This window comes from Pseudopipra pipra, chromosome 3 (genome assembly GCF_036250125.1).
Source record: "Pseudopipra pipra isolate bDixPip1 chromosome 3, bDixPip1.hap1, whole genome shotgun sequence".
Lineage (NCBI taxonomy): Eukaryota > Metazoa > Chordata > Aves > Passeriformes > Pipridae > Pseudopipra > Pseudopipra pipra.
Window position 1 is genome coordinate 13,043,717 of NC_087551.1, and position 9,040 is coordinate 13,052,756.

A 9,040-nucleotide genomic window follows, 5' to 3' on the forward strand; every position below is an offset into this window, starting at 1 on the left:
TTGGTCATCTCTTCTGTTTCGGAGAGCCAGTACTGTTTTCAAAGCAGTGTCCAGCAATAAAGAGGTCTGACACTGCATCTGTCCTAAGTTTGCCTAGTGGGTTATGTGACTGTCTCATTCACACTGTGTGAATATGGCTGTCTTGGGGGTAACAACTGCTTGCTCTTCCTTGTTGATGCTGTTGTGGTGTAAGGAGATTGGGGATGTGATGCTGTTGGGGGCTGTAGGAAGTACAACACTTACAAGCTTTGGTAAAGCCTTGGCAGTAACTATAGGTTTACACCTATTTGTGTTTTGCACATAGTGTCTAAACACAGATAGAAAATAATGTATCTCATTTAGAGCTCTCTTGGCTAAGTGCTACATTTTTAGCTTTAAGCTTTTTGGCAGCATGTAGATTAATCTGTCGACAGTACTGAAGGTGGCCACGTTAGGCTGTTCAGATGAATTAGGAGGCAAGCTGACATCTTGCCTCAAAATGTTTTGAAAAACTGACCAAGTGCTCAAGTTTTAACTGTCATTGACGCACTTGTCCCTTGCTCATTTTGCTCAATATGTCTTGCTAGATGCAACGGCATTACAGGGGTCGCTCAGGGAGTTCAGAGATATGAACTGCTTTTAGACTTTTTCTCCAGCCCATTAGGCACGGGCTCTCTGTCTTCAGTGTTAGATGTGATAGACTTTGTGTCTATTTTTTTTTTGCTGAAAACACACATTTCTATGGGCACCGTAAGGAAGATTACTGTCCCGCTAATGTTTAAAACCTGATTGCATCACAAAACCATGACTGAGTACAGTACTTTGTTCAATACTTGCAGTATATCTTTTTGTTTGGAAAGAACACTCTTCAAGAAAACTCTAGTGATAAAGGGAATGTTGTGGAGTTTATTACTCTCCTGCATCTCAAGTTTCCTTTCCTCTGTCCCCATTTACAAAGGTGGACTTATTTTACTGGAGAAGATTCAGAATGGCACAAGCAGGTTTTTCTTCTAAGCATGCAGGTCTACCTTTGTTGGTTTAATAAACCTGTTCTGAGGAGATTGTGCAATGACACTAATGATTCTACCTGTTAGAACTGCTTTCTCTTTAATCATTGAGCAGAAGCCTATAGCTGAGGTTACAGAATTATTTCCGTCTTAATCCAGGTCTTCCATTGCCTATTAATATTTGCTTGATGTTTAGATCCCACAATGAAATAGTCTTCTGCCTTCAGTAGATTCTCAGGCAGTGTGACTGCTTAAGGAAGGGTTGAAGTTGGTTGAAAAAACAATTGCCCAGGAATTTCTTGGAGTACCTTCCTCCATTTTTGATTTAGCTCATTTTAAGACTTAGAGAAATCGTCAGTGCACTCCATCTAATAAATTGTTAAATTTATTATGCCATAGGTTTACTTGTTGTAAAAAAAACAAGTGGGATTATTTTTTTCTTTTCCCTGCATCATTATGAAAGGGGGATGTTGAACGAGGGAGGGGGATGGTGATTCTTTTTCCTAGGGTGATTGACACACACAAAAGAACTGGCCACAGCCCACAGTCCAGGTTGATAGCCCTCAGTAGACTGTGCGGGTCGAGGTGATCGAGTTTTTTTATCTCTCCTCAGGAAACGGGAGGACTCCATTTTTGCCCTGACTCAGGGAGGGGGTGTGTGTGGAGCTGTGAGAAAAACTTCTCCCTTGAATTTAGAAGGACAACAAAAACTGAGGAAACAAAAAGAAAGAATTTATTCAGTGTGCTGGGTCTAGTCTCACACCAAGTTCTTTAGGGAGAAAAGACCCTTTGGGTTTAGATTTCATGCATTTTATAGTTTTACAAAATCCCACCTTTTTCAGATAAGCTTAATATATTCACTTTTACCTATAAAGGTTTGTTTTCTCTGAAAAAGGGCTTTCCCTTCTTTCTAATTGGCCACTGGCCATACCCTGTCAAAAGTGATGGATCTTCCTTTGTTCTTAGCCCAAAGAGAGAAAAGAAACCCCTGTGTACCAAACTCTCACATGGCCCCGAAAGATTTTAATTTTTAGGAATTTTATATTTCCCTTAACCGGCCTAAAAAAAGACCCTGACACTCAAGTCCACTCCGAGACTTGGATATCTTACAACTTCGCGATACGCCTATAAACCCATATTTTTATTTCTCATAGAGGGATTTCCGTGGTTCATTTTGTTTTCGGCCGGGTCATCTGGCTGCTTCTGGCCCCAGTTTGCCTCCGTTCTCCTGCGCCCTGTTCTGCCCCCAGCCTGGACTTGTTCAGATTTCATCGGAGAGGCTTGGCCCTTCTGCGAAGGAACTTTTGGGGGAGTCCCGGCCGGAGCCAGCCGCTGACAGCGTGAGTTTGTGGGAAGAGCCCCTTTTTCCCCTCTGTTTCCCCTTCCCCTTCTCAGTGTGGGGGAATCTCCATTTCAGCTCCTCCCACGCTCCGGGGCCCTCACGCGGTGACCGCCAGAGCCCAACAGTGCCCCCTGCTGGTCGTGGTTAGAATTGCACCAAAAGGCAGAAAGTGCTGAACTGTTTCCTTTTTGAAGGGGACTTTTGGGTACAGGATTATTGTTTAGTTGTTTTTGTGTTCTTTTTGTTGTTCTGCCATATCCTTTAATAAAGGGTTGTTATCTTTTTTTCTTTCTCCATACTTCCTCAATTGGAGCTTCTTAATTTCGGATTTACGATTGCTTAGAGGGAGGAGCTTGGTCTTCCTCATAATCATCCTCCTTAGCAAAACACTTCAGTCTCATTGAACTGAAGGCATGCACTGAATTTTAAGGTGGGATATATATGGAAAATAGTTAACAGACAAGAAATATATTTTAAAACGAAGATATTGATATTGCCTCCTCTAACTTATTCTTGTGCACATATGTGTAAAGCAGTGCAGCATTATGTCCTGTTGCATCTTGGGAAATGTGAAATTCCCTTTTGAAATATAATTCATTCCATCATATCTACTGCCTATAGTTGCTTGCCACTGTATACCACATTCACATGGTGAAGGCTGGCATGGTCACTCACTACCAAGTTTTTGCTCTGCAATCTGATTTTAATCCAATTCTCCCTGCTAAGAAGGATTTTAAAAAGTAACTAAATGTAGGAACTACTAAAAGTCATTAGACACCGAATTTCTTACATTCCAGCACTGATCATTCTCATTTTTGATAATTCTTAAAGTAAGAGATTACTTATATAAGAATAAATTCTTATACAAGAATAAATCTTGGATGGTTACTTGATTACTTATATAAGATGGAACAAGAATAAACAAGCAGGAAAAAAAATTTTGCAGAGATTGAGAATAGTGTGGGAGCATCAATTCTTTCTTCTTTGCTCTATTGCCAGTTTGGTGTTTTGTCTTTGTGCTTTTCTGGGAGAGGAGTGTCTTTTATTCAGGCAGTTCACCTTGTTCTGATTGACAACAATTTCAAGCTCTCAGAAATATAAAGATTGCATGCTATCCAGCTTTTATTTCTTCCAGAGGCAATAATATTCATTGCAGAAATGCAGCATTCTCTGTCTTGTGGCTGATCTCATTCACTGGACTCAACTGTGTCTTCATGCTATTGTCCTTCCCCCAAACCTCTGGGAAGTGGTTTTCTCTGCACTGGGTATCTCTGATGGGAGATATTTCACTTCACTGTGATATTTTTAGACATGCTGCTTTAAAAATTTGCTCACCTACCGATGTTTGATGAGTTTGAATTGGGAGGGAACATATGGTCTCCCAGTGACAGATACTGGATTTCTCTGACCTAAGAGCAGCTCAAACTTCTATTCCCATAAATAAGCCCAAGTGCCAAGTCAAAATCTAACAGTGGGTTAATCCTGGTTAGTACACTTGGTTGAAAGAAAGCCTTCTTTAGTCTAAATGTACCTTTCTTACTCAATACTCTGATTTTCTGTACACCTCTATACAAACACCCATTATAATTTTTCCCTCCTCTCTCCCACTCCCAATTTAATTTGCTGTTATCTTTTATAGTGGATGACACTTCTGTAGCTCTTAAAACAGCTTTGATGCTTATATGCTAAGGTATTTTTCAAATTAAGGAATTAAAGCACTTTTGTAGGTAGGAGTCAAATTTAGCAAACAAGTTATTGAAGAAATTTTCAGCTTATGACATGTATGAGCATAATTGCTGGGATAGATTCTGCAAACCTAGGCAACAAGTGCCCTCTGCAACAATCATATATTTTTCACTTAATTACAGTAACACTGTATGGGTCCAAGGGCAATTCTTTCCAGCAATAAAATATTTATTGACTCTCAACTTCAGGTGAACAGGTACATTTTTGGTGACATTCTATTGGGATACGCAGAAATCCCAGCAGAAATGCTACATGCTGAGCTGTGTGGAGGATGGGAACTGTGAAAAAGAACGTTGCTTTTTTTCTGAATCTGATTGAAGACATACATTTTTTTAATATCTAAGAAGGAAACGAGGTCTTCTTTTTGTCTGTTTTTAATGACAGTGTGTTTTTTAATAGTTTTTGTTTAATTTTGTTCTGAACTTCCATTATAATAGCAATGATAACGCAGTACAATAAAAAAGTTTCAAATATAAAATAGTATTGAAATGAAACATACAAATGTTTTGATGTTAAAACAAATGATTAAGGGATATTTTGCAGACCAAAGTCCTATTTTTGCAAGATACTGAGTTTGAATTTATCTTTATATCATGATATTAAAAATTTATTTTGAAAAGTTTCTGACAAATGACTGCTCAGCATCCCAAAACAGTAGCATATGTTCCTTTTTCCTCATTTTAATATTGAAAGCTAGGTTTTAACTAGGAAAAAATCCAATTGAATATATTAGAATTTCACACATCATGTAACTTATTTTGAATCTGACCCTAATTGTGGGTGTTGAGTGCCCGAAATTATGGCTCTGAGCAAAGCTCCTCTCAGGCTGTAATTCTCATTTCCTCTACTGTCACTTCATAGAGTAACACCTGCTCCTTTCTGGTAAATTTTCACTTAGTTTTCCTTCTTTTTAAAATGAGATTTGATAAAATTCTCCAGATTTTTTAATCTTTAAATTTTCTTTTAGGTGTAATAACAATAAACTGTTTAACTTCTGAAAACCCCTCTATATAAGAAGACTTCATTCATAACATTTAGATAGCACAGAAACATAATTAAAATTCCTAATTTAGTTAATTATTCTTGAAAACTTAAGAAAGACTCTTCTTTGCTCCAGAGTCTTCTCAGACATGTTACTCCAAAATCATCATTACCCTCCAGATAAGCTTTTGTTATTGAAGCGTATCATAAAATTATATATATGTGGTTTCAATTTCAAAACAATGAGTCTCAACTGAAGGCAGTAGTCGGTAGGAGCTTTTTTATTCTCTTTAATGCAATAGAGAATATGTGACCAGCTCTAAAAATAAATGCACTCCTCTTCTGCATTTAATCCTCAAACTTGAAAGCTAAACCTGTGAATGCCTGGGCATTTAGCCTGCAGTTTATGGATAGTGGAGATCTCTGCACCTGTCTGTGCAGACAGTCTGATGGGAAACTCCCAGCTAGCACTTTGCTGATGCAGGGATGTTTGTAGTGATTTAGGAGTGGTTGTGCCTCTCTCTAAATTGGATAGATGCATTTTCTGGAGGAAAAGAATTGAGCCAATGAGATGAAGTTTTCAAGATAACAAATACTACAAAAACCTTTGCAAGGTAAAAATACCACATAAGAATTAAAGTCCAGAAATGGTCACTTGATGTAAACAATGACTTTTTTTTCTCTTAAAAAAAATCTAAATGAGAACAGCAGTAATTTATAAGTAAATAAATGATTTCTACTTCATTAAACAACTATGATACCTTGATGAAAATGTATACATTTGTATTTTAGATAATTCTGGAATAGCAATACGTAACTACAAATTAGAAACTTTTTTCCAGGCAAGGAAATAGCTTTGACATTCATCTCTAGATGAGTATCCTTCTCTGATAGGAGCGATAAAGCTCCTAGGATTTGAAGAATTCTGCTAAGAACTTAAAAGAAATCAGCATTTTGGTCTTGGTGTGTATCATGAATGAGTGCTTTAAAGAATTCTCTAAGTGACTTTAAAATACTCATTCACAACAGTGTGGTACCACTGTTTCCAGACTGCAGCTGAAATCACACATGCTGTCTGAAACCTGCAGTTAGAGAGCCCTTGTGGTCCATTTGGTCTGGTGGAAGGTGTCCCTGCTCACCATGGAGTGGGTTGGAACTAGAGGATGTACAAGGTCCCTTCCAACCCAAACCATTCTGTGGTTCTATGATTACTATTTAGTTTTCTGTGACAACAATCGAAATCCTGTTATTTAAACATAGTAAAACATACTCAGGGAGAGGAGAAAACACCCTTTAGCCCTTAATCTTGCCAATAGCCTAATCATTTGCTTTCCTTGGTCTCTGGAGAAGCATGTACTGCTTTTTGGACATGTGAGCTGGCATCGGTTTTTCAGAGGCTGCCATTGCACCTGTTGCCTGAATAAATTCCCATTGAATTATAAAGAAGATGTTGCTGTAGTATATCTGTCAGGAGATATAATTTTCTGGCAGGACTTTCTGCCTGCCTGCTAACTCCATATGGTAATGTGTTTTGATACTTGTTAAGAATCTATGGTTGATCATAGTTTAGGGGCAACACTGAAAGCCTGATCAAGTCAGGAGACATAGTTCACTGTGAGGGGATTTTCATAAACATAAACATGTTGCTCCAGGCTATATAAGCATCTTTTCTCTCTTCCTATGGCCCCCAGTCTTTTCCTCATCAGCTATTAAAATATACAAGCCAACAGCCTTATGTATCTGGACATGTTGAAGGGAATGAATCTCAGCATAAAAGGGGTAAAGGGGTAAATGTTCCCATGGCAATACATTTAGAGTGCATGATTCAGAAGCAAAGATCGGTCTTATTGTTACTGTCACACCAAGTGCTGTCAAGTCACATTCAGTGTTCTGTATAGTTATTGACAAAGTTAATTAATCCAAAGGAAAACTTCTTTCACATGGACAAGGCTAATCAAAAGGTTGCTATTTATGGCCTTGTTTATGAACAGTTGCATCATGGACCTGGTTTTAGCTGCTCTTATTTAATGTCTAGAGGCTTTTTCAAGAATTCATTGAAAGAAAACAGAAAAAGCGTTTAATCACTGCTATCTCTTATTTTCTTCTAAAATAAAATGGCATTCCACTACAGATTCTAGCAGTGACTGCAATGGAGACCTTCAGCATATTTCAATACTTAGAGTAAAGGGCTTTCTTTTTTGTAATTTAGATAAAGTGAAAACAGTTAAGTGGAAAAGAACCTTTGACTAAGTATGACAGCTTTTGCTTATTCATATTTACATGGAAAATATTTTTTATGGGCAGTCCAGAGGTATCTTCTATCCCATTGCCTTTTCTTTGCTACTAGCTAGTATTGGATGCTTGTGGCAATGACTGACAGGTGCAGAATTGTATTTTTTCCTACTTTTCATTCTCTGAAGTTCAGGAACTTCATAAAGTTTTTAATAGCCCTTGATGGACTTCCTGTTCAGGTTTTGAGTTTATGTATTTCTTATGTAAATCCACATTTTCTAATTTATGCTTTTATACTTCCAAAATCTTGTGGTACTGAATCCCACAATATAATTATGTCTTTTCTGAAAAAAAATCCTACCTGATTAATTCAGGATAAAATGTTGACACAAAAGCAAGTGGATATAAACTAGAATTAATATACTTAAGTTTAGAAATTAGAAGAACAGTGCTAGTAATTTCAGTCAGACTTTTAGGGGCAGTCTGGAGAAGGAACACGAGAAGTTGTCAGAACCATTACAAAATGTATTTTTAGGTGACCGAACATAATGAACCAGGTATTTTCCTACAAGAAGTTCCTTTTTTTCTTTCTAGCTTTTAAATCAGTAATGTATCTTTCTTTCTACAAAACATGAAAAATTAGGGAGCACAGCTCCTGTTAGCATTAATTACAGCTGTTACAAGGTCTAAAGACTGTTAGGAAAAAGCTCTTAAAAAGCATTTGTAACTTGTAAAACAAGGACTGATCTGTTGTTGCCCTTAAGAGTCTCATAGTTTGGAATGCCCTATCTTGCAAGTTGTGGAGACCTATTATGTAGGAAACATAATTTTGGCACCCTGGAAAACTGCCAATTGAGTTGTAGTGTGTTCCCTTCAGTCTTTTGTTGTGGACATAGGAACAAAGTCATAAATTACCTGAGGGCATTTTTATTTCCTGCCTCATCAAGATGAAGTCTGCTGTATTTAGCCTTTCAATTGCCTAATTTCTAAACACTTCTCGCAAACTCTTTAATTAATTGGCAGGCTACACACAGGCTGGAAGTAATTGAAGATTACTCTTAATTTTAAAAGCACAATTTTGGTGGATGGTGTAAAATACATATGCATATTAGAGGAAAATATAAACAGTAATTAATGTGCAAATGCAAACAGTGAATTGATGGAGCAGATCATCCTCCAGTGCAATCACACAGCACCTACAGGATGGACAAGGGATCAGACCCAGCCAGCACGGGTTTAGGAAGGGCAGGTCCTGTCTGACCAACCTGATCTCCTTTTATGATCAGGTGACCCGCCTGGTGGATGAGGGGAAGGCTGTGAATGTGTCTGTCTGGACTTCAGCAAAGCCTCGGACACCGTCTCCCACAGCATTCTCCCGAAAAAGCTGCAGTCCACGGCTTGGACAAAGGCTGGGTTAGGAACTGGCTGGAGGGCCAGGCCCAGAGAGTGATGGTGAACGGGGCTGCATCCAGTTGGTGGCTGGTTACTAGTGGTGTCCCCCTGGGATCAGTGTTGGGCCCAGTCCTGTTTGATATCTTTATTGATGATTTAGATGAGGGGATTGAGTCCATCATCAGCAAATTTGCAGATGACACTAAGCTGGGGGGGAGTGTCAATCAGCTGGAAGGCAGGAGGGCTCTGCAGAGGGACCTGGATAGGTTGGAGAGTTGGACTGATTCCAGTGGGATGAGGTTCAACAAGGCCAAGTGCCAGGTCCTGCACTTTGGCCACAACAACCCCCTGCAGTGCTACA